Source organism: Mchenga conophoros, linkage group LG5 (genome assembly GCF_057382185.1).
Source record: "Mchenga conophoros isolate Kocher_MC1m ecotype Shallow Benthic linkage group LG5, M_conophoros_male_GT1.1, whole genome shotgun sequence".
NCBI lineage: Eukaryota > Metazoa > Chordata > Actinopteri > Cichliformes > Cichlidae > Mchenga > Mchenga conophoros.
The window spans coordinates 9,284,314-9,310,514 of NC_140530.1; positions in this window are offsets into that span (position 1 = coordinate 9,284,314).

Here is a 26,201-nt window from a genome sequence, read left to right on the forward strand (position 1 = left end):
TAACAGAAAAAACTCATTTGCCATGTATTGTTAAAATTTTTATTAATAGCAATTTATGTCACTCAGACAGGGCCTCTGCAGAGAAAGAAAACATTTGGGCCTTGTACGAATCTATCACTCAAGTTGTAATAAAAATTTGTTCTCATGCAATATAAATAGGCCTCGAGTCTTTGGGTAGAGAGATGGGATCTGTTTCTGTGAGGGCGATGGGCTGGCTGTTTAGAGACTCCCCGTAAAACAGGTCATGCTGTTCACATCATGAAGCCTCAATCACAAACAAATGTTTTATTTAAAGGGCCAAAACGTTGTTTACTCCAGTCTGCTTACTCTCCTTCCCGTCTCTTCCTCTCCCGCCTGGGTGCGCTCTGTGTGTTCAGCACATTTGAATGCTGGAAGCATACTAAGAGGAAACAAAAACACTCCTGACAGGAAGCTCTACCCTGTCATGTAAAGGAACAAATAGGTGGGCATGTAGCTAAGTGAACAAATTGCACTGACGCAGTTTACTAAATGAAGTATTCAGGGAGTACAAATGTGTTAACCGTTGCAGAACTCGGGACTGCTGTAAATAACCTCGGCAGCACATGTTTGCTGAGTGGACAATGCGAGTAAAGTACAAGAGAAGTATCTACTTCGGCTGCATTTGGGATACGGGATGTTAATGTGGCGCTGCAGCCTGTTGGACTGTCAACATTTGTCGGGTTATTGTGAGCATGGTGAAAAAATATGCCTCGTCACAATCCTGCCTCTTGTCCTATTGACAACATCTGTGACCAAAAGCCAATTTTATTGACAAATCTGTTCAGGAGGCGCCTGCTGCCAGTGTTAAACTATTCATATGGTTCCATAATTCATCAGCGTTGCTGTCTCTGAAAAGAGACTTGCACTTGCAGACTTTGGGCAACATATATGGTTTAAAAGCAATGCTACTGCATTTAGATATATTATTTTAAAGAATTTATTTTGTATTTGATCTAATCCACACAGGGTCAGAAGTATACATACAGGCTCAGGTTTATGCATACACTTCCACCAATATTTGGTTAAATGTCCCTTAAGAAGTTTCCCCTCAACCAGATGCTTTTGGTATTTAATAAAATAATTTCCCCCAGGGATCAATAAAGTATTCTGATTCTGATTCTGATTATTTGCTTGGTTCTGGCATCATTCTGTCTGGATATCTGACCAATCTAATTCACAGAGTTGCAGTATACATTTAAATTGATTGGTTTCCTGGCATGGATCCAGCTCTTTGTCTGGCCATAAAACATGTTGGTAACTGCAAATTTAAGCATGCTTGAAGGTGTTAACCCTAGAGCAGGGGCTTCTTCCTTGATTGGCACCCTCTTGGTCAGTGATGAGGTAAAACTGGCTTCACTGGCTAAGTGATGCTCCAACAGTTTCCAGTTCATGGCAAGTTTGAGCCTTGGTGGTTCCTGGGTTGTTCCTGAACAACCTAACCAATTTCCTCTCATCTGAACATGAGAGTTTGGGTCTTCTATGGACTTTGGAAGTTGAGGGCTTTAGTCAGTCATAATCACTGACTGACTACAAGTTAATAGGCCTCGCCAAGTGAAAGGACATTGTACTTATTAAAATGTTTAACACTCTGTATGTATATATTTGAGCTTGTATGTAGACCTTTAACAATGTGTGGATTAGTGTGAATTCAAACTTGGGCACGCAGTTCTTGTTGTTTTAAAGTCATTAAAGATGAATGCTCTACGATCATTCCACCCTGGAAAAAGAAAAATTCAAAGCCCAAATGACCATGATATTCAAGCCCATGACACGTGGCTGTAGACTTCTCATCGCAGTTGTATATATATCGCTCTCATAGCAGTTATTTTAAAATACAGCTACTAGCATGAAGAGCCTCTTACCAGGCAACCAAAAAAGGACTAGTAAGTAACAATGTCAAGCACTTACCTGCCAGAACATTATGTCATTTTTACAGCTACAATTTGGACAAAGCCAAATTAGCTGTTTGTCTAAGTGAAGCTAAAACATTTAAACTAATACTTAAATGAAATTTTAAAGCAATTTTGGAAAGCTATGGGCTAGACTCTTGAATTAGCATCTAGGGGCAGTCGTTTTTGGGGGCTTCACCGACCTGTTGTGACTCCCAAGTTGTTATATACTGATTCTCAGTCAGAAGTCATAGGCTTCAACTTGTAAGACAATGTAGGTTATATGGTTAAAAGTTATAATTGAACTCAAAACTATGATGTTTCCCATAATGAACTTCCATCCTCGGCCTCACCTGCAATCTATTTCTGCCATTTGTAAGTTTTTGTCCACGTGACGGTCAGCACCACAGCAGAGAGAGCCAAAACTTGGACTGTACATGTGCTTATGTTCCACTTTACTTTGATGACATTCGCTTTCAAACACAAAATCTTCCCATCTTCAGCAAACGACATGCTACTCAGAAGCACATTAGAAGCGAGTGTTTCATTAGTGCGGCTGTTGTTGTTGTTCACACTGGAAGGCTGCTGTTTTGCATATGATGAGATGATTGTGTGTGAGGGAACGAGTGGTGCTTAATGTGGTGGACAGTGATCAGCGGCGGCCCCCTCCCCCACCCTCCTCACACCCCCTCTCAGGACCGCGGGCCATCTCATTTAACAACCCCCCCACACACACATTTTTTGGACAGATCGCTGCAGCTCTACAGTAAATGTGTCCTGCCTGCAACACTCACCCAACGCACAGGAGCATGTGTGCTACTGAGGAGTACTTCTAACAGGTTAAAACATCTAAAAAAAATCTTTTTTTTGTTGTTTTTTTGCTTATTTTGTTTGTTTGTTTGTTTGTTTGTTTGGATCCCCGTCAGCTTCCGCTGCAGCAGTTGCTAGTCGTCCTGGGGGTTATTCTCATGACTAATTCATGAGATGCTGAATTATGGCTGACAAACAAGAGAAATTTAAATATGACAAGCAATAAGCCATAAAGGTTTGTACTTCAGTGCAAACTGCAGAATGATTGGGGGGAAGACGGGAAGCCTTCGGTTCTTTGGCGCCATGTGAAAATCTGACAACAGCAAGTGACTACGTCAAATACAGCTATACACTCTGTTCCTTGAGGCTTTTGATGTGTTTGTTTCCCCCCCCCTCACCACCACCACCGCCACCCTGCCCCCACTCTAACAGAGAAAATATGTGTTCATAGCTGCAGGCCAGCAAGATGGAGTGAAAGCGACTGAAGGGGTGGGAGGGTGAAAACCCAGGCAGGGGTGCCATTCTGCTGGCCAGAGTCTGGCTCTTCACATGTCCTCCTCCAGCACTCACAGCAGCACCACACAGTGAGACAAAAGGTGAAGGGTAGGCAGGTCATCTCACACACACACACACAACACTTTGCTGCGGAGAAAAAAAACCCACCTTTTTTCTCCATCTCCCTCTTCATCTGCCTCTCTCCTCACTTCAACCCCATTCACCGACAGCAGCGCCAAACCAACCTGCGTTCACTCTCGAGCAAACGACGTGAAGGTTAACGGGCCTCTTATCCCGCCTGAAACAACAACAAAAGAAACGTGGAGTGATAGTGGCGCTTTTGAATAGTTCAAAAGATGTCGGCGTGCATAAACCCCATGTCTGTCTTGATCACAAAGGAGGGTGACATGGGGGAAAATAGCACTTCAAATGATGCAACAAGACAGTGGCGACAATTTGCGGGGAGTTGCTGCAAACTGTGATCACATGTGTGAAACAAAGACCCCTTGACATTTGAAATAGATGGTTTGTTTGAGCTAAGATCAATGCTGTTGGCGAAGAAGAAAGAGGATACAACACTAAAGATTTTCTTTTTACTGTTTTTTTTAAACAACTTCTTTCTGCCTGATATGTACCTGCTAAGCAAACACAGCTTAACTGGATTTTTTCCCTATTACACTTCTTATTCTGCAAGCAGTTCCTCTACAGGCTTTGAGCAGAGCTTCTCTCGGGGCACGAAACATCAGCATTATTGTTTGACTTCCTTTCCTCCCATTTTCCACGATTTCAAAGGAGTTGTGTTTATATGATGGATCTACAGTATTGACTGAATGATTTCTATATAGCGTGAATATGCAAATATCTTCTCAAACGGTAGAAAATACATATCCTACGTGCAATTATGTAAATTGTCTTTGGTTATTCATTCAGTTATTCACACTTGTATTCGCTCATGCATTCATTTGCTATATTAGGGGCTGGCAGTGATGCCCTGAAAACGGCAGGCTCTCTCCGCAGGCTCTGTGGACAGACAATAGGCAGGGAGAAAATCCCCCTCTCCAGAGTTGTGCTGCAAGTTGACCTGCTTATGGCACGCAACGCCATATGGAGAGCGATTGCTTTGAAGAGGCCTGCACGGCCCTGCTCACCGATACACGACAAGGAGCGCACGCGCGTTCCTGCGCACGAGTACACACCCTTGACCTCACGCACACGTGTGCGCTACAGTTCCACTTTTCTTGTCTCCTGCTGAAAGTCGCACACTGGGATGCTGTTGCTCTGCTACGAATGCAGTCTTATGTTTCGGATCTTTTCAGGAAACAAATGGCACTCTGAATCAAAAGTGTCATCAAATCTCTGCTGCTTAGCAAGAAGAGAAATTAGGTTTTGACAAGCAATATTGGACAATGAGGAAAGCAATCTTCATGAGAAACACTGATGCGGTGAAAGATGGAGGAAAGACATGCAACTCCAAAGCAGATCAAAACAAAGTTTAATCGTCGAACGGTTCTGTTTCCTGCACGAGGAACAAGTAAACTCATAAATATGCTTTCTGGGCCCACATGGGTGGGTCATTGAAAGGATTGATTTCCACGAGGACTGACGTGAAAAATGTACGCATAATGTTCACGACACATGGTTCTGATCAGACTTTTGACCTCCACGTAACCTGCAATCACTAATATGGAGCTTGCTTCCATATGGGGAATGAGTGCTGTATTAAAGGTGACATGCAAAGAAAGAAGGCGAGCTTAGAAAAATAAGGCGCTGAACTGTACTGTGTCATAACTGGCCAGTCACACTGAGATATTTCCATTCCTGAATAGCTTCACTGTATAATGTAATGCACGCTCTGGTGCTGATATTGTGAGTGTGTGTGCGTGCCTTAAGAAGGTTATTTTGCCATTTCTCCCACCTCTACCCTTCTCTCCTGTATCCACTTTAATTCATTAAAACTCGTGCATTAAGGTGGTATTGATTAGTAAAAGCATGAAAAGCAAAGGGGCATACGTAAGCGTCTTGACTAATATAGCAAAGCCTGTGCTTACCAGCTCTAAAAACCATGAAACAAAACAAAGCCCACAAAGTGATAGTGCTGTAGTGCAGCACTACACAGCATACACTGAGGCAACAGTCTAGTATAAAGCATTGCTGGAGGGTGAGAGCACGTCCCGTTGCGATACCCAGGGTGACTTAGAGATATGTTGAGCAGAGGAACAAAGAACAGGAAGGAAATGCAGACGGCACACGGAGCAAGGAAAACATTTTCAAACACGACAGCAAAACACAGCCTCCAACAGTCGTCTGGATTTACAGAAGAAGTTGATGAGTTCAGCTTGTTATTGGTCACCCGGTTTCATCCCTGGGTGCAGCATGTCTCATATGGGAAAACATTACAATGTTTAATTTGTAGTTTAAGTCCATGTTACGCATTAGTTACGCATACATTTTCTTCATATAAAACCACTGCTGGAGATCAGTATCTATCAAATCTGAAACCATTTTTTAATAAGGTAAACACTCTGTCAGCTGGTAATTTGGTAAACTAAAAAAGTAGAACTCAATGGCGCCTAAGTCATTTTAAAGAGCATACTATCAAATCATATGTTGACATCCACAATGTCAGAAAATAAAGTACTGTTTTGTATCTTTATTGGTACTCTCTATGGTATAGCTGTTGTACTATGATTACTTTTTTATGCCTTTGTTATTGATGGGCATGAAGCTAGAACCTTAAAGATGTAATGCAGCAGCTCATTGTAAATGTGATGCGCACAGAGATTTCTCCAGATTCTCAGAATCTTTGGACACGATTATGTTCTGTAGATGATCCTTCATGATTCATTTAGAGATTTAACACTGACCAACGTTATTTTGGAACTGGTCACAGTTTGTACATGCAGATTTTTGCAGACTGGTAAAGCTCTTTAATTCAGAGAAACTCTCTAACGCGCTCTTTTTAAACACAGTCATGTTTCTGACCCTTTTCTAATGAACATAATTAGCAACAAAATATTCCAGCCTTTTCTTTTAAGGTCTACTTACTTTTCTTGCTTTTTGTGCCCCCTCCCAGTCCCCACCTTTTTTGAGACATGGTGCTACCCTCAAAATCAAAATGAGCTAATATTTTTTGTGAGACAGTAAAATCTCTTAATTTAAACATTTCATATACCGTATTTTTCGGAGCATAAGGCGCACTGTCGATTTTTGAGAATATTAAAGGATTTTAAGTGCAACTTATATTCCGATAAATACGGTATATCTTCTATGTTCTATTGTGAATAAAATATGGGTTTATCGTTGCATTCTTTGTTTCATTTACATTTTCCACTGCAGGTCAGCTTTTTCGAAACTGCAGGTTGTAAGAGTGCAATTAATATTTTCCTAATTTGTTTTTTATATGTCCAACACAGAATATCTCCTGATGATCCACCTTTGAAATTCAGACGAAACATTGAAAACATTGAAAACATGGACCGTTTCATGGACATTAATTAATATATGAATAATTTAAATACTTTAAATACTCCCTCCACTATTGTGTAACAGTTTACCAGAGACATGTAAATGATCAATAAATGTTTTCTTTATTATCTTCCACGTATCAGAAGGATTGCTTTAGGAGCTCCTAAACACAAAGTGAGGGACATTTAGTGCAGGTTTAACCAGCTGATGTCAAGATCTTCAGTTTGAAGCATATTCAAACTTAAGTTTCTTTTTTTTTCTTTTTCTCACATGACCTATTGACATGTTGATATCGTCCATGTTCAAATGAATGAAGCATTACTTTTTAGTTTCACATTTCTCAAAACACACAAGGAGTGCTCGACTACTTCTAAATATCCGAGCTACACCTGTTAAATGATAATATCCACATCTTTCTTCAGTTCTTCACTTTGTTTGTGTTTGTGTAAGTCACTGTAGAGGGTTAAGCTAATATGAGCACAAACACTCCTTTCACTTGAAACTTGAAGCCATCTTTTGAAGAAAGCCTTTTTTTTTGTTTTGTTTTTTCTCCCTCAATAAGTGCAAGTTGTCCCCATGAGCCACACGCAGGGCCTGAAATGCTCCACGCTCCATGTTTGGGTAAACTGCGTAACAAATTGGAGAAAAAGGCTGAAGCTGGGGAGACAGAGTAAACTCCCTCTTGGACAATAGCATGCTGTATTATTAATACAACAGCATAGGTCCCGGCATTGTAACCTGCTAAGATGGGGAAACATGCTCATCGATGATATCAAGGTGACTGAACACACACGGAGCAGCAGGCCAGCTGCTGTTCAGGCTGCACGGTGGGGTTCACGCTGCGGACTAGGTGCCTGGCTTCATAATTGGGAATTATTAAACAAGGCTCTAGCAGCGAGGTGATCATGAAATTGTATTTCCAGTCTTGAGGGATGAAAGCAAGAAGTGAAATGTTGGCGTTTGTTAGGAAGCGAGGAAAAAAAATTGAAGAGTCTTGTCCTAAACCTCCCATGATTCAATTTCTTTTAAGAAACAAAGGAAATGCATTTGGACAAGCAGGGAGATGGATGATACAGACTGCTGTTGTAAATTGTACAATGTTGTAAATTGTAATCTGGATAAATATTTCAGCAGCAACCGTACCAGCATGATGAAATGCGTGTTGAGATGTTGTCCATTTTTCTAAAAGCGAAACAAGCTAGCACAGACAAACTCAGAGTCAGCTGAGAGAAAGACCCAACGCGTGCGATGACAAACGACTCGATCAGTAACCGTGACGCTGACCGTTTGTGCACTTTTATTTTTTATTATCAACATTTATATTTATCATTCTGGCTAATAAACCTGATGTTTTAAAGTCATTAAAATAAAAATCATGCATTTTTTAAAAAAGCTGTATTTTTTAATGCAGGCCCATGTTTGACTACCTTTACTAATTAAATATTGTTAGAAGCCAGAAGCAAAGAGAAGGGTGTAAGGTAAGGCATAAAATAAAATATCAAGATGATATGTGGTCCCTCAACAAAGTCTTTACTCATTTGTTTTATTTCCAGAACTCTAAAATTTCCTTGTGATGGAAATGATAATGTGAGCCATACTAGCGGGCGACATGGAATTAAAAAAACAAACAACAACAAAGAGTATTGCATAAAACTTCATTTACATGTAAAGCTGATCCTGTGCGAGTGGAAACATGAACCTCCTGCCTGGGCAGAGCCAACCAGAGCTCACGTGGCTGCTGAAACAACACAAAGAGTACAGAGGAGACGAGAGTGTGTTTTACACGTCGTGCATCACATGCATTTCTACTTGCAGCATAATTGTTAATAATAAACATGTATCAAAAATGATATAAATAAATAAATTAGAAAGGGGCCACGTGGCAAATCCCTTTCTTTCCACGTTCCAGCAAGTGGAAAATTATTCAAAAAGTGTGTTCAACCTACATATATAAGTACCTTTTACACCAATCTAAGGTGACTGTGACAGTGAAAGCATCTCAAACTGACCCTGATGTAAGTGCTTTACATTTTTAAAGCTTTGTCTTCAATGACTTTATAAACAGTTAAGTCTGGCTCAGAATAAAAACTGTCTTTGGGTGAGTATAAAGTAAAGTAAAGGCAATAAGTGTGTGTGTCACCTACCTTGATCTCTTTTGTCTCTCACCATTCGATAAACAAAAAAATCTTTTTATGCCTGATGAAAGGAAACCCCAGTTAACTAAAATGGTTGAAATAAATACTTTCATAAACAGAAATAATTTTCCTTGAGCTTTTATGGGGTGTATTGTTGGGTTCACAGGGTGTCAATTTGTCCCTGACATATAAATATAAGAAAATTGGGTACATTCATTTTATAAAGGAGACTGTAGGATCGCACTTCAAATACAGGCATCACGGCACACGGTGGCAATATAAAAATAAGCAAATAAATAAATAAAACAACCAACAACCTTGCTGTGTTTAACTAAATATTAAGTTAAACTTTCTAAGGGGAGCAAATCAGAAAAGTGTGACAGCCGACACGCGTCTCTGAAATGAGTTCATCTCACTGGAATCATTACTTTGGAGCTGCGAGCCGAACATTTTCCTCCATTGCAGCAGTTTCAAATCACAATGCAATAATATTTTCCAGCATAATCTGAAATGATGTTGGGGGTGGGGGTGGTGGTGGAGGGGGTGGCTTGATGTGGCAAAGGAGCAGTGGATGTTAGTGATTGTCCTATATTGCTCATGCTTTCATGGATTACTTAATTATCAGCCCGTGCCGACGTTCTGCTCTGTTAATGGTAGGCAATATGGCCCTTACCTCACTTAAGGAATAAATTGCATTGCTTCATCTCGCTCCATCTTGTAACGAACACACCCTCCCACACGTATAAACATCCCTTCCTTCCTCTCTTCACTGCTCACGTAGATCATTTAAGCCGGAATGGAATAGTTACTAAAGCAAATTCCCAATGAGATCTGGCGTTTTCTCACAATAACAATTCCTTTAATTGGACACTTCTACCTATTTCCCCGCAACCTGTTTTATTCATCTTTGCAGAAATCGGGGATAAGATCCACATCAACACACGCTGGGTTTATGATTTTGAATCATGAAGAGTGAAACTTCTTAGAGAAATTGCTATTGCCTCAGTGGGAAGCATTGTTGTGAGCAGAGGTTTAGAAGATTAAAAACTATATATATCAAGTTAATCATGAACTCAGTTAGTCAGAGAGTCGTAAGGCGCGGCGTGAAGAGAAAGGCACATCTGAAGGAAGGGGACTGAGAGACAGGCGATACTGTGGGAAAGTGACATCAAGATGTGAGTGTCATTATCAGAGGACATGGTGGCCTTTAAAATGACAAGGAAGAAACAGAAGCAGACCACCCTGCTGTAACAAAAGTACATTCTTTATATTTGCTGATGGCGCTCAGAGCGCTGTCACATCTTTCAGCGTAAAGATGTCTTTTCCCATCCTAGATGTACAGTCGGCATCAAGCGTTCGTGTATGCACGCATTCGGCAGACAGAGCGATACGTTAGCGTTCACTTGTATGAATACAAACAGTGAAGCCGAATACCCTCCCTCCACTTGTAAGTAGTGGTACGAGTACTACTGTCAGCGTCAACACCTGAGAGCTGCGCAGGTAGTGTGCAGATGGTTTACGAGGCCGTGTTTAGCTGAAACCTGCTGCTCGCTGCTGCCAGATCTGAGAGCACACTAAATCAAAACAATCAGCTGGAAGACACTAAAATGCTCCGTAGATTTGAAGCTTTGGGCGTTGTGTCTCTGCGGGTTCATCACTAAAAGTGATTTCTTCCACTTTATGCACAGGCATTTGATTCATTCTTATTGTGATCAAACCGATTAAAGCAGCTCCAAGCAAATATAGAAAAGAATCACGTACAAAAAGATTCCCCTAAGTGAGAGGCATATTATTTAACTTTAACATTTTTTTTTATTACTGGTGCATTTGTATATGCAGCATGCTAGTGTTGCTGGTTTAGCTTTTTTTTACCTTTTTATGGGCAACTTTATAATTTAACGGATAAAAATGTGTTATATTTTGCAAAATAATGCATACACATTATGCATATGTGTGTAAAATCTGCAACGCTTCTACAGGTGGTAGGGTTTTATTCAGTAAAAAAAGCAAATGCTTGGTTACATCCCATCACTGGTTAATTCAGGAAATATAATATTTTAATGGACACTCACAGTGAAGGAAAATGAAAGTTGATGTTAAAGGGATAAAATGTCCCCTTAGAGAATGCGCATATTTACAGTTTGTTACAGTAAAGTGTAATTACGCAGCATGCCCGTAAAGACAGCGGAGATGTGTGTCTGAAGAAGGTGGCAACGCACATGCACCTACAGCACAGCGAGAACAGTGAGAGTCTGACACCTCTCTAAAGAGTCCCGTCGACCTCATTGTGAGCTGCAGTCTCAACAGGAAGTCTCCTCTGTTTTACACTTTGACTCTCGTAAGATTGTGACTCGCAGCAAGGCAGCACAAACAGGCTCCTAAACCCTCTTAATACTTGTTGTCCAGGTCCGTGCGTTTTCCCCGCGCGGGCCTGTTTGGAGTAAATATCCACACTCGGATCCTTTGCCAGAGGATTATTGAACATTAATTACATTAGCATTTTCTCTCTGACAACAAGGTAGCGTCTTATCTGTGATCTTCAAACTGCGACTGGGAACTATTGATCTGGGCCATGTTGTCATTCAGATGATAATTAGGTGCAGGTGAGGGGTCAGCCTCCAATCCGTTTGAACATCTGGATGAGAGTTCCTCAAGGACAATGGGAGCCACGGGGTGCCGCCACTCTTTCGAGCCCCACGTGTCTTCATGTGCCTAAGTCCATTATACAAATTGTCTAATTAATTCCCACATTCCAGCAGTGTGGCCCAACAATCAATGCAGACAAAAGCACTGGGAAAGAGAGCCGTGCCAGAGCCCAGTGTACAGTTACAGTCCAAGCTAGAGGGGATGCACCTGCTGCAAGCTCTCGTCCTGACCTTTTTAATAGGAGAACACACGCATATACACACATATAGAGTTTAAATTAAGATCGTCCAGGAGAAAATGTACATCCACTTTATTTTAGCAATTATTTCACCTGTAATGGTGCAGAAACTGTATGATCAGGTATGACTGCACATATTATTTTGTGACTTTGCCTCTCTTTTTTTGACAATCTTATCTTCTTAAAGAGGGAAAACCATTAACATTAATCTGTAGAGATTCTGGGCTAACAACATACTGTGAGCGTGCCATAGCTGTAGAGGTGGTGCTATCACAGGTTACTCTTATCTATAATTAAAACTGTATTTTAAGGGACATGCAAATGGGAATATTAGCAGCCCTAATATATAACCTTCTCAGTGTGGTGGGGACAGAGTTGAAAAGAACCGTTTTACAGAGATCCCACTCCCCCCCAAAAAAAGTAGTTCACCTATTCTTTTTTTCATAAGTAAATAAATGTAATCTCCACGGGTGCATTAAATTCTGTCGCCGCTGCATTTATGTTATCATTAATGAGATGAATAATTCCGTTTGCACACTGCAGAAGTGCTTACAGCAGAACTTTGGAAGAATCAACTGAACAAATTGTGTTAGAAATTCCTAAATGATCTTGTTCGGAGTGTTTAAGAGTGGGAAAGATCTCCTGCCTCACAGCACTGTGTACCAAGCCTTGCATGCTTGACCACTTTGAATAACAGTTTGTTAATCCACAGTTCAAAGGAACCCAGGGCAGAGCAGGACAGCATCTGTTGTTCTGGAGAATTTTTTCCCCCGAAAGTATATATAAGCACAGGATATAAAAGAGAAAGGGTTCTTTTAGTCTGTAAATGATTATTGCCTCTAAATTATAACACAAAGAGCCCGTGGCCCTGTTAGCGAGACTGTGTGAGCAGTTGTCGCTACAGGAAACAGCTTATCGTGGTTTCTGTTAACATGTTGCAATGTAAATGAACAGCTAAACTGTACTTGATCCAAATGTGCAAATGCAAAACATAAATGTAAATCAGTGTGTGTGTGTGTGTGTGTGTGTGTGTGTGTGTGTGTGCGCGCCTGGGGCAGGATGCAGACAAACAATGCAAATATTGCCCCCTTGTGGTTCATGAGCACTCAAGGGTGTTCCAGCCAGCTGGGACAGCAGAGCCACAGTACCTGTTACAGTCAGATTACAGGAGCTTAAAATAAAGGAAGGTGCTTTCTTAACATGCAGTGGAAAGAGTGACAAGAGGTGTGTGTGTGTGTGTGTGTGGCTTTTTAGCTTTTGCATGAAAATTAAAATAAATATTTTCTTTCTGCAACCAAACCTGCATTTTAGGTCCCCCCCCCTTTTTTTTTTTCATATCTCCACGCGTGTCCCTCTTTGCTCCGCTCGCTCCCTCTCTTTCTCTCATTAGAGCCGAGTAAATTTCAATGTCACTTAAAGTCACGGCTGTAATTTATTGGCTCCTTAATACTGACGGACAAAGGTCACGAGGAGCGCTGTGAGGCGTTCTATCAGGTTTATCTGTGCGGGTCATTAACCTTGACCTGGTGTAAATGCACTCCAGTCCAGGAAGGTCCCCCCACCCCCGTTCCACCCATTGCTACACATGCACGTTTCTCCATGCCCCCAAGAAGTTCCAGTCTGCGACAGTCACTCACTCCACTGCCCCGTTAGCTCAAGTGCTTTAAACTTGCCTTAATTGTCATATGGCAGCCAACGCAGCTTTCTTAATTGATCTGACCTTTCACAGCGCTTTCTAATTTCCAATCCCGCTTTCATTGTTCCATCTGGCACTTTTAAAGCGACATCTGGTTGACTGTACTTTTACCCGGTGATCTCTGCACAGATATTTTTAAACTTAATGTATGCTTCAACAGATGTTAGTTTTTATAGGTGAGCGAGGCGCTACGCTGCAACCTCCAACACCGACCCGTGCCCATAACACTTCCTCTCAACAATTCAAATATTGACAGCAGAAATTACAAGCCCAGGTCTCCGGAAAACTCTGTGTTATTAAGTCAGGCTCCTTGTTTTGCTTCCCCATTAGTCAGACAACAATTCAGCCCAGTCTTCTCTAATAACTGGCCATAAATAAAACATCAGCTTTCAGTTTATGAACAAATAAACAAGTCGGTGTCCACACAGGGTTTGTCTTTTGAGTGAGAAGGCAGGAATATTTGTTTAATAAATAATAAGGAGAATGCAGGCATTGGTCAGTGTGGACACTCTGAGGAAAGCAGCCGACTCTGTTGTACTGCACTGTCGGCTCCTCATATCTCCCATCAGAAAAAAGAGTTTCCTTCATAGCTAAGACCCCAGTTGCTTCTTTTTTTACTCTTTTCTTTTTTTTAAAAAAACTGTGTGATTAAAATGCCTCGCTGCAGAAATGTTATTTTGTAGATCCCGTCTACCATGGGGGATCTCCTGCCCATTTCCACTTCGTCTCCACACGATATCAATAACTCCAAGCTGAAATCTTTCCTACTCGTACATAATCTTGTTTTAACCCTTTCCCTCATTACTATCTTGCAGTGTAACAGACATGTTGTGGACTTCTACATCCCTCTCTTTGAAAACTTCATTTCCTGCTCTGATATTTTTCCAAAAGATAAATTTCCTACGGCCTGTATTTTCATGGGGAAGTGCTCGGAGATGGCTTCACTCGCAGGCTGTTAAATTAGCGCCATATAATCGACTGATTAAACGCTTATTGATTGCAGAGATCTGGATGATGGAGGCAGAGGATATGGATCCTCTCGCCCTTGTATTTCACTCTGTCCTCTGTTCGCGAGGAAGGATAGCACACAGTAAGTGAAAGAGAAGCCGAATCCATGGTTTCTTAAAAAAAACAAACCCTGACTGGTGCTACATTTTGAGGACTGACTTGGTTGAACTTTTGTCAATATTACTGAGCACTCGTCGGGATTATAACCAGCCGCTTTAATGGATGCAGATCTGCGATTAAACGGATTTTGTTTTTACAATTTTCCGTCTATCTGATGTCCAAGCATGCGCAAAATAGAATACAGGGATTGACACGCTGCAGGCTCAAGGTCAGAGTCTGCCGCTCCCCTGAAAGCCTCCAGCCACTGATAGACACGTCTTCCCTCGTGAGCCGTGCTGGAGCGAACACACCACAGAACATCTGTTCGCAAACAGCCCTGATGGAGCCGTACTGACACTGAACGCGCACCCGCCACCCACACCTCACCACCTAATTCCCCAGCTGGGGCCAGATGGCAGGCCGTACCGCTGCTCCCTTCTCTCCTCATCCAGGACAAATCATGAGGAAGAATGGCCTGCAGGTACCGCCCCAGGCGCGGCTGTGCCACTCACCGCTGACCACCCTCTGGTGGCTTCCAATGTTCCCTCCTGTCAAAAGACAAATTGTCCAACAGACTGCTCTTTTATGAATTCACCCTGCGGTCCATTTCTCAAAAGAGGTTAAGGAAAATCCTTGGCCTGAGCTGCTCAACTTTGAGACAGAACTCTATTCTCTGAAAAGTTAAGAGGCCTGGAGACAGAGCAAAGCGAGAGGTCCAGGAACAGGGGGCTATTCTTGAGTTTCTTCACAATGGCTGTCTGTTATACCGAGCCAAACTGGCAACGACGCCTCGCTACGGTCACCGTATGAGGCGCTTGACCTCTGAATTATGCACTTTGCTGCCATCATAAATACGATCGTAGGTGAGCACGAAGAGAGCGCGTTAAATTAAACATATACTTCTAACATTACCAGGCCAGTTTAAAATAGCAAAGCTAATTAATGGAAAGCAAAATAAAGAAAGACTCTTCCCATCTCCTTGCGAGTGTTTATTTAGTGTCAGTATGGGGAAGTTGAACCTAAAATTTGAAAATTTCAAGCACAAATGACTGAGGTTAACCGCTAACACTGCTTCAATTTCTTCTACTGTGCAATAACAAACACACGGTCATGGACACAGACACAAGCATCAATCATCAGGAAAACAACCAGTATCATCTTATCGTCATAAAAACCAGTTGTTCTGTTGTGTGATCCAGCAGCTGTTCATGTGCTCTCTCTGGTTTCCTTCACATGACTGTGGGCTGTTTCCTCTTGCTGGAGAGGGACGGACTATTCCAGCTCTCTAAAGTCATCTTTTTACAGGTGACCCGGTTAGGAATGTCATCACAGATCAGGGATAAGTGTGATTAATCGCCTCTGACACTCTTATGGCACCTTTTACACAGCATTTCATCTTAAGGCTGCACAGGAGAGATGTGTGGGAAACAATATATCTCTGATGACAGTAAAAATCTGCCTCACGGATAACTGCAATATCTGCTCATTTAGCCTTAGTGCTATTTTTGGGGTTACCTCAGGTTTGCTCTAGTTATAGTCATGCGGGGTTATTTTGTGAGAGCTCCAGAACAATAGATTTCCTTTCATCATTGTATCGCAGTGCAAATAAAGTTTCACAAGCAAATGTTTAGAGTGTAATATATAATGTCTGACATGGTATCTGCAGAGACAGCTGTACTAGAAGAGAGACAGTGAAAAAATGGCCACCTCCATGTTTTTGTTTGCTTGTCTGTTTTTAGTGTTAGTGATCACATCTGTACGAGGGACTTAAACAATAAGTTATCAATGAATGCTATGAAGCCCAGTTAGAAAAATGCACCTGCAGACAATATGATACAGATGCATACAAAGAAAAATAGATGCAACAATTTGCTGAAACATGTGCGAATGTAGTATATAAGGTAAAAACAGAGTTTGCAAAAGTCTAACAAGCTTTAAAGTCAATATGTGGTATGAACACCTTTATTCTTCAACACAACCTGAGCTCTCTTAGACAAGCTTTCTTGTAATTTCTTTGAGGGGTCTTCAGGAATAGTTCTCCAGGCTTCTTGGAGGACATTCAAAGCTTTTCTTTGGATGTTGGCTGCCTTGTTTTTCTGTTTTCTGCCAAGATGATCCAGCACTGCTTCAACACTCTTGAGGTTCAATCTCTGGTGAGACCAATCCATGACTGACAGTCTTCCATTGTGTGTTTTTCTATCTAGGCATGCTTTTACTGCAATGGCAGTATATCTGGAACCATCCTCACCAATTAAATGTGCGATTAAATTGAAATTGAATTTATTATTTCATCAATTCTGATAAGATTCCCAACACCACTGGCTGAAATGCAGCCCTAAACCATGACGCAGCCTCCAGCGTGTCTTACAGACAGCTGTAGACTCACTGTTGTACCTTTCCCACATATTGATGAGTAATTTAATCAAAAATGTCAAATTTGGGTTAATCACTCTATATAAGGCCGTTTGTCACTGATTTCCATCCAGCTTGTTGATTTGGCATACCCAATTCTTTTTCTCAGTTTCCCTTGCTTAAGAATGGCTTCATGACAGCCAACCTTCCAGTGGGATCATTACTAATGAGGCTTTGGTGAGCAACAGATGAATCAGATGAAGGCCAAATGCATCTCTCAGGTTCTGTTATGGACATAACTGCTTATCTGCTGTAGATAGTTTTTAGGACTGCCACGTCTTCTTTTCTATTTCCTCAGCTTTCTTTAAGCACACACTGCACACCATGAGATATACCAGTATTTCAGCAAAACACTAAAATGGACTAAAACACTTTAAAAAGTACTACTTACGCCTGTCAAACTGTTTGCTATGCCATAGTTTTACCTCATTCCATTGAAGGAATTAAAGGTGTGTTTTGTGCCAGGTTGCTAGTGACAAAATCATTAAAAAGGTTTAAGTGGCTAAAAAAAGGAGCTACTTAATAATGTTCTCTGAAAATAATCAGGTACAAGGACTGGACTGAAAATGAGTGAAAAAGCAGCCAATGCCCAAAGAAACAGAAGCACCATCGAGACCAGTATCTAAAATACATAAAAAGCCCAGAGCAGCCAGTCTTTTTCAGCAAACATCCCTCCCGCATTTTCAGGGCTTACTTAAGACTGTATTAATGTAGCATCTCAGTGTGCGGGATCAGGGCACAACACGCAGTTCTTTGGCCGATAGCGGGGTCGTGTAGCTACAGTATATCAGGCTTTGGATACATTTCCAATAATGGCTGCAAGAATTATTTTATTTTAATTTTTATCGGTTAGCTGACATTAGAAAAAACAAGACAAACATAATGGTTTAACAGTGAGGCATTAGCAAGTTCAAATAAGCAGAAATAAACAGTCTGTTCCTGCAGTAGTTCTAGAGGTTCTCTGTGCTAATTCATTTGGAGATTCATCATAAGTGAATATTCTCAGTATGTTTATAAAACATGTCAGCATCTTGACCAAACCAAACATCTCGATAAGCCTCGTTGCCAAAATCAGAATTCGAACGTTATTGAATCATTGTTGTATATTTCGTGCCGATGCCAGCACACGCATGTGGAAAAAAGCTCAGCAGCTGGTTAAATGAATCATCTCAGCCGTACTGAGCTCTGGCTCTGATTTTAGCTCAGCGACACATGCATTCAGACGGTCAGCTGGCCTGCTCCAAAAAGCCACATGATCAAACTGCCTGTACATGATCAAACACGGCTCTCTCAGCTCTCTCCAGACCAAAGTCTCTTGACCCACACCAGCTGTCTGGAAACATTTGGACTAATATTTACACCAATTAAGAACTTCCATAAACATCAACTTTCAAGTAAAGCAGTACAAAAAAAAGAAAAAAGACTCACGAGTTATCTTAATGAGGCGATATGACCAAATACGGTCAGCTGTGGCAAGTTTTGGACAGCTTCTATTTAGATGTGAAACCGCTCTCAACACTTTAAGTGTGTTTACAGCACAAAAATCAGGGCGCAAAGGCGCACTTGACCACGTGGTGCGCTCTTTGAGAAAGAGGTAAAAAACATCTTGAACTAAGCAGGTCCCTGCAGGCGTACGATCTTCACAAATTGCGGTGCAGTTATTTATTGAGATTGCACTAATTAAAGCCGTGCATCGTGGAAGACGAGATGGAGAGGTTGGGGAGGGTGGGCGCATTTCTTCAAGCGCTCACAAGCTTAATGGTGCACAGAAATTTCTACCTGACGAAGGCATTCCTACCACAGGTATGTGTCAAACCTGCCAGCACCACCACCAGCAATTTAGCACTCTACTACAAGTGTTTACAATGCACTTTGGCACACTGACTTTTTTAATGTACCTCGTTGCTTTTTGTTTTGTTTTTTAATATTCAGCATGTATTTACATTTAGAGGGAGACACTAAGCCTGCGTGGCTTCAGACTGAGTTCTCAGGGCCACAGTGTGAGTTTGCCCCTGCAGAGCTGTGGCTGAAGCCCACTCACTGTCAGAGTGGAGCCAGCTGGCACTACAGGGAGGGGAGGGATGAAGCAAGGGTGGAGGGCCCGGAGGAGGGGGCTACTCCTCTGCCTTCAATCCCACATGATCTCACTGGTCCTGGAGAGTATATCAGGCAAAAGCAGCGTCATCATTAAAAGCCCATGCTGCAAATCTTTTTAATTATTCTCCTTCCTCCCTAGCCTTTTAATGAGAGGAGTATCCACAGATAATGCGGGTAATTGGACAATGGGATTCACTCATTCAATTACTGACCACTGAATCTGCTCCGGAGTTCATGGGTAATTCTCTTTCTCAGCTCTGGCTTCGGGGCTCAACGTTCTGCATCCTTGTAAAAAACAAAGAACACGGCTGGATACTATGTCGTTTAAATACATTTGCTGGACCCTGTCCAAAAAGCATATTACATTATAATTTGTTTGAACCATGAAAGGGCTGGGATCTAAATACTGTGTGGCAGGCCTATCCATAAAATCTTGCAAAGTAACCTCTGGTATGCAATACTGGCCTTTGCACTTAAACCACATTTTGGCGTTTTCAGTGGGAGACGTACACGTTGAGCGATCGGCTTTTGTTTGAAAGCTATTGAAATCTGAGATGAGTGTACTAGTCAATTTAATGGCCCGCTCTGAGTCTGGCAAAGCAATTTAGCTACAGTCAGAATGCCCAGTGGAATGACATTAGAGTTTCATAACGAAAGGTGGTGGTCATCAAAGAAATAATTCAACGTTCTAGTGAGCTCAGCTTCTCATAAAGACTGGAAACGAGGGGAAACCGCTAACCTGCTTCGCTCCAAACCTAACAAAATGTGTATATACCAGCACTTCCTCTAAGTTCACTAATTAACAAGTAATGTTTTCTGTGCTGGGCCAAATATTATAGTCCATTTAGAGCCTGGACTGTGGCTCTCTCTGACAAATAAATTTATATAAATGGAACAATTAATTTATCTAAAAAGCAAAGCCCATGCAAACTGCTTTAAATCTGCGTTATATCCAACAGCCAGCAGAGGGCGGCTCTTCGGGTTCCAACAAGAAGTCTGTTTGGTTTGAAATCCCTCTGCTATCTTAATATTAGACCTTTCGATCCCTGTTTAAGGTTTCAACCACTAATTTGAAGCCTTATTAAATGGCATTCATGCATGTCATCGATGACATTCATATTATACGCATTGGTATGCAAATAACTACTGTAGGCGGTGTTTGTTGGTTTCTCAGTCATATACACTGCGGTCTCCAGCCTTTTTTGCGCCACGGACCGGTTTATGTCTGACAATATTTTCACGGAAAGGCCTTTGAGGTGTCGCGGATAAATAGAACAAAATAAAACCAGTACCGGTACCTAAAAAAGAAGATTTATTCATAACACACGGGTAAAGACCCAGGGAAACTGAGTTAACGATAAATTGAAAAACTAACGATAAAAACCCAGAAAACCATAAATTTCACACTCGAGCCTCAACTCACGCGGCCCGGTACCAAACGAACCAGTCCGTGGCCCGGGGTTTGGGGACCGCTGATATACATCACTCACGTTTGGCTTTAAAACACTAAGATGGCAACTGCTCTAATGCTCAGTTTGAGGGTTCAAAATGGGACCTTATTAATAATAAATTAGCGTGTCTACAGTCCACGTTTGTGGCCAGCTTGTAGCCATGGTTCAAACACTCTATACTTTGGCTGCCTGGGCGAACGAACCCGGGCTGCACAAACCATCAAATTTGTGGACGAAAATCGAGCAAGGCTAGCTGTTTCCTTATGCTAAGCTAAGCTAACCTGCATGACTGGACTCAGTCTTCTCACCTGACTCCCAAGAAGAAACGGCAACTATACTTCCCAAAATACAACTTTATAGATCTTCAAGGTAAATTATCTTCCTGTTGAACAACTCGGATCTCACACACAGCCCACAGTGACTTCTTTAGACAGATATTTATGGTTTTCCTAGCTGACATGGGACTACAAGTAGAGTAAACACTATTTCCTGGCTAAAAAGGGCATCTGCTTCCCCCCATCTGGACCCAGACTTAATGCTCAATTGAAAAAAGAAGAAGAAAAAAAACCTCTGGATAAAGGACAGCTAACTGAGTGAATTTCAAACCTGAAGGCAAAATCTACAAACCACAGCGAAAACACCAGAGAGTGGGAGAATTCCCCCACTGATCATCCAATTTGGTTGATAGCAGTGTGTGTGTGTCTGTGTAGGGGGGAGAAAAAAAAAGGGAAAACAGGGAAAAGGAGGAGAAGAAAAAAAATCTCACAGGAATCTTCCATCACCCTGCTTCTTTGCAACGTCCCACATTGATCCAGCACATTAATCATGAGCAGACAAACAGCGTGTTGTGTCTGTTGGTAATTGTGACTCTCAACCATACTTAGCCTATAGCTACTCTCAACATGAGCTGATAAACCACTCTATTACTGCAGCACAATGTAGGACACGTTCCGTCAGTGGCAGCTTGAGAGCAAAGAGCTTCCTGCAGCAATATCACAAAAGGCAGATTATCTGCGCTCGGTAATGGAATAAAACACATCCTACCGAGGAGAAGCTAAGATATTTTCTCAGTGGCATTGCTCTATTAGAAGAAAGTGGTCGAACGCAAAGTGTACGAGGCTGCCACTGCTAGCTTTCCTGCATGACGCTCGTGTTAACAACCCCCACCCTTCCCTTGTGAAATTCACACCTCCAGCTAGAGTCATTATCATAATTGTTACCAAATACTGTAACTCCCAAGTTTTTAATTGCTATACCATTAATTTCCAATCTGAACGCTTCTCTTGCACAGTCAATTTCATTTCTAAATTGACATCCCCACTCAAATGATTTCATATAAATACACTGATAAAAAATAAAAAAAAATATCTCAAGGGCCAAATATGCAGACAGAAGGTGTGTGTTTTTGTGTGTGTGTATCTGTGTGTGTGTGTGGGGGGGGTACAGTCGGGCAAACTATATCAAGAAATAGTCACTACCCCGAGGCTTTAAAACAAACGCCCTCCACATCATGCATTATCTTCTCTTCTGCACCACAAATAAACCGAGCTTTGCCTCGTTTCGTCTCAAGATAAAAGACCAGTCGTCGGGGTATGACGGTGAGGGCCAACAAAATGAAATAATAAACCATTCATTAAATCAAGCGCACAAGTGTTAACTTTTATAATAAAAGATTCTGGAAGTTTAATTAATAGCAGTCGTTAGCGCTCGTTTAGAACTTATCGATTTAAACATAACAATATGTTAAAATAATGTATCCTGCAACAGTCATCGCCCTCCCTCGACAGGGGCCTCTGCACACACCACATTGTAATCAACAGATTGTTAGACATGCATTTTCTCGGCCAATGACAAAGGCTGATCTATAGGGGTCGGAGGGAGCGTTGGTAATCCATCCATTGCTGCAATTTATTATCTTATTTTAATTGTATACACAAACATTGAGGTGATTTAGGTGACACTGTGGAAAGATGAAATCCGTTTATATTAAAAGGGTTGCTCACCCCTGGAGCCCGCTGCCAGCAACACCTTTCAATGGCTGCTTTTAACAACATGGTTATTGTTTTATTGATCAGGGTTTTATTACAAATTTGACACCCATGTTATGTGTTAATCGAACCGCATATAATTTTTTTGACACATATTTTACGAGATTATGACTGCAATTAATTTAATAACTATTATTTTTTCGGTGATTTCAGTCTTAACGAGGTTTGTGGGAGAGTGCTCCATCCGTCTTGGCCGTGTTGTCACTCACGCACGGCGGCGCAGTGCTTGACCTTAATGGAAGCCACGGAAATGGCCAATCGAGCCGGCATCCGGCACTCCCCCCCAGCTCATCGCTGCAGCCACCTTCTTTTGTTCTAGGAAGTGATATCACTATTAAGGAAGCCATTCACAGCCATATAATTTCTCCTTTCTACACTTAAAGGCTCCCAGCTTATGGGAAAATTATACAACTCACCTTTTGCTCAACAGTACTTTGAGGATGTGTCATTTTTCAGGCGGTGTACGTTTAACCTGGGAGGAGGGGGGGAAAAAATAACCATTTTCCACAAAGTGAAGAAGGATTGATATCTTTTCTTGAAACACAAATTATGCAACATTGGCTTTGCGCACAGTAAATCAGGGCAACACGGACGGCTGCTGATGGTACATGGGCAGTTAAAGCAGAACGGGGGGACGGGGAACATAACAACACGTCAAGCTGAGATAAAGCTCGCACCTCTATAAAGGCAGACCCAAAAAAGGGGGCCGCTGTTGGTCAATAGGCTCCATCTGTGCCTCCTCTCATCTCACAGAAGTGCACATCTGCTGAACATGGCACAATTTATCTATCAGAAGAATTATTAATTAATAGTTCATCTCATCCGGTATAATTGAGGACAGATCTGGAATGCCATTAGCTGTGATAATAAAGGGAGCGATACCTCCCGCCCACCTGAGCACACGGGGAAAGCCTCCTCTCTGCTTCGGCTCTTTGTGGCCTTGTCAGCAAATGTATTCTTTTGCGCTGAGCAGTAGTTAACAACTTATAGGTTTGTCAAACCAATTTCATTCTTTTTAAATCTTCATAGCAATTATCTTTTTGCATAATCAGTTTCAGGACCTTGGGGGTCTACTGGGTCTTGTAACGTCTTTAAAATAATTGTTCAGATAGTAATTTGAAGTTTTGTGGAAATTGCTTAATAATCAGATACTAAAGTCAATATTTGGCTGAGGAACTAAGTTGTAGATGGAAAAGACTTCATGGGGCTCCGGCAGGGAAAAAGGAGGACCGGCTAAAAATAAAAAGACATCACAAGTTGGAGCCAATTCAACATAAAAGGCTGTATGTGTGCATGCTAGAGCGTTCCAGAACACGTGTGTGTGTCAGTGGGTGTCCGTGTGCATTCTCATTACATTGTAGCCATGTGTAAGCCATGCAAGAGTTTGGCCCGAACAGGTGCACTTTCAGGATTCTGGAGGCACGGCGCAGATAAAACAGCCCCATTTGAACTCACATTAATTCTCCATTTTAACACGCCATCAAAAGAAACACCAAGATATCAGTGGGAATAAAGCTGCATTATCACAAAACATTAACAGCTGTTGCGGACCTAACATGGCGGTTATCTACTTCGAGCGTTTGAAAGATATCCAAGTCAAAGGAGGGGAGGCCTTGATTTTATGTTTGTCCCAATTCCCTTGTAATGAGATGCATCTGAGTCTGTAGTACTGACAGTAATGAGAAAGATAAAATGACAATGCGTAAAAACAGAGCCGGCATATCAATGACTTGCCAGACGGAGCTCTCTCTTTCTGATGTATGGCGGGACAAAGCAAGCACGAGATCCATGAGCCAAAACAGCAAGGACAAATAAAAGAAAATACAGGTCTAACGCAGTGCACCCCTTGACTCCTAAAGTATATATGAATCACTCTGACACAGCGAGGAGCTTTGCTTTATGAATGCTACTTAAGGAGCATCTCATAACGTGCACTGACTAAACCCAATCATAATCTGTCTTGCCCAATAACAACAAGACAATGCTTTACAGAAAACGTCTGATGTCATATCATCATTACACTAATAGCAATAGCAAGGACCCGGGCTTCTCTTAGCCCCACCCAATTATTCATTTTAAACGGCTTATTGGTGAGAAAGCGTCAATGATCAATTCAAGCATTTAGCCTGTGGAGCGGGGCTTGAGTCGGTGCCAACATTGATTATCTGGGGGAGCAAATTGGTCCGTAATAATGGGTATTTTTCATGACGCATGTGTGAAGCAGCAAAGAGTGTTCATTTTATTTGTTCAGTGTCAGCGTGTACTTAAAGCTCAGGTTAATCATCATTTATGCCAGAATGAATGTGATTATTTTCTGTTTCGTTATTACCTTCGTAACCGAGCGAGACGGGTTGTACTTGTGAGGCTAACTTAGGAACCTTTGGTACCACTACAACAAAGACCTGCATCACTGGGTGAAGAGTTGGCTAACATTTATGAACAGACGCACAGCCTTACAAGCAAACACACTAACGATGAATAATTCGAAGAAGTCTCAAAGCGTAGCGTCATGCCTGAAATTGAAATTTGTAGCACAGTGGGCAGCTCGTGATCCAAAAACTTGCCGGCATAAGTGGATTTCCCTGATTTTGGATGGCGTTAAATAGCAATACAGTGTCATCAAAGTCATTTACCTCCAGGTTCATTACATAAAGCTGCCCTTATTGTATTTTTCTCTTTAGTTTGGTAGTTGCTTTTATTTCTTTTTGGAACAGGGCAGGACATTTTATGTAATGGTACCATAAGTAGTTTAATTTAGGTTTAAGTATCCAGTTGTTTCCTGGCATATAAAGAACATGTTAGATCTAATTTTATGTAATCTCAATATAGTCTTATTAGTGCACCATAAAGTGCAACCCTATTTTCCTTCTACCCAAAAAACCCCCACATTCACGAACAAAAGGAAGCACCTGCGATGAATGTTTCCATGTATCACATAGATACAGATGATAGGTGAAATTCAGTAAATCTGAAAAATGGTGGATTTTTATTTTTTAGTGCTAAAGACATTTATATTCTCATATTATTATTGTTATTTATATTATTGTGATAAACGTGTTTGATATGAATAAAAGCAGTCTGTTTACCTTTGTTAGCATCCTTGTTGGTATCCATTGTGATCAAACCAAAGCTATGCAAATTAAATACAGAATATTGCCTGAGTAAAATGAAATAGATTGCCTGAAACCAGTATAGAAGCCCTGAAATCAGAGCAATACGGCCTAAATGTTAATAGAAAAAAAATCTATTTAGCCTTTTAGTGGGTTGAATAACTTCCAGGCTTTTTACGAACACCCCATGGATCATCAGGAGGTCCCAGGTGGTTCCGTTGCCTTAGGAAATGCTCAATTCCTCCACTGTGGTGAGAATCCCCAGTTGGTTTAAGTCATATACTGTTAGACGCCAAGGAATCCAATTTACCCCGTTCCCATATTTCTTTGATTTCCTTTACTTTGTAAGGTCATTTATCTGAAATCTTAATTTGGAAACTGATTTCTTCCCTCTGTGACGAGCAGCAGGAGTTCCTCCCCCCTCACTCTCGACTGTCATAAAGGTAGGCAGGTGTCCTTAAAGATGTTGAAAGAATTGAATATAACAGACGTGTTCAATTAGAGCAAAACGATCTCGAAAATGAATTATTGTGCTCTTAATGGGCTGAGGAGAAAACACTCCCGGGAGAACACAAGGTGAG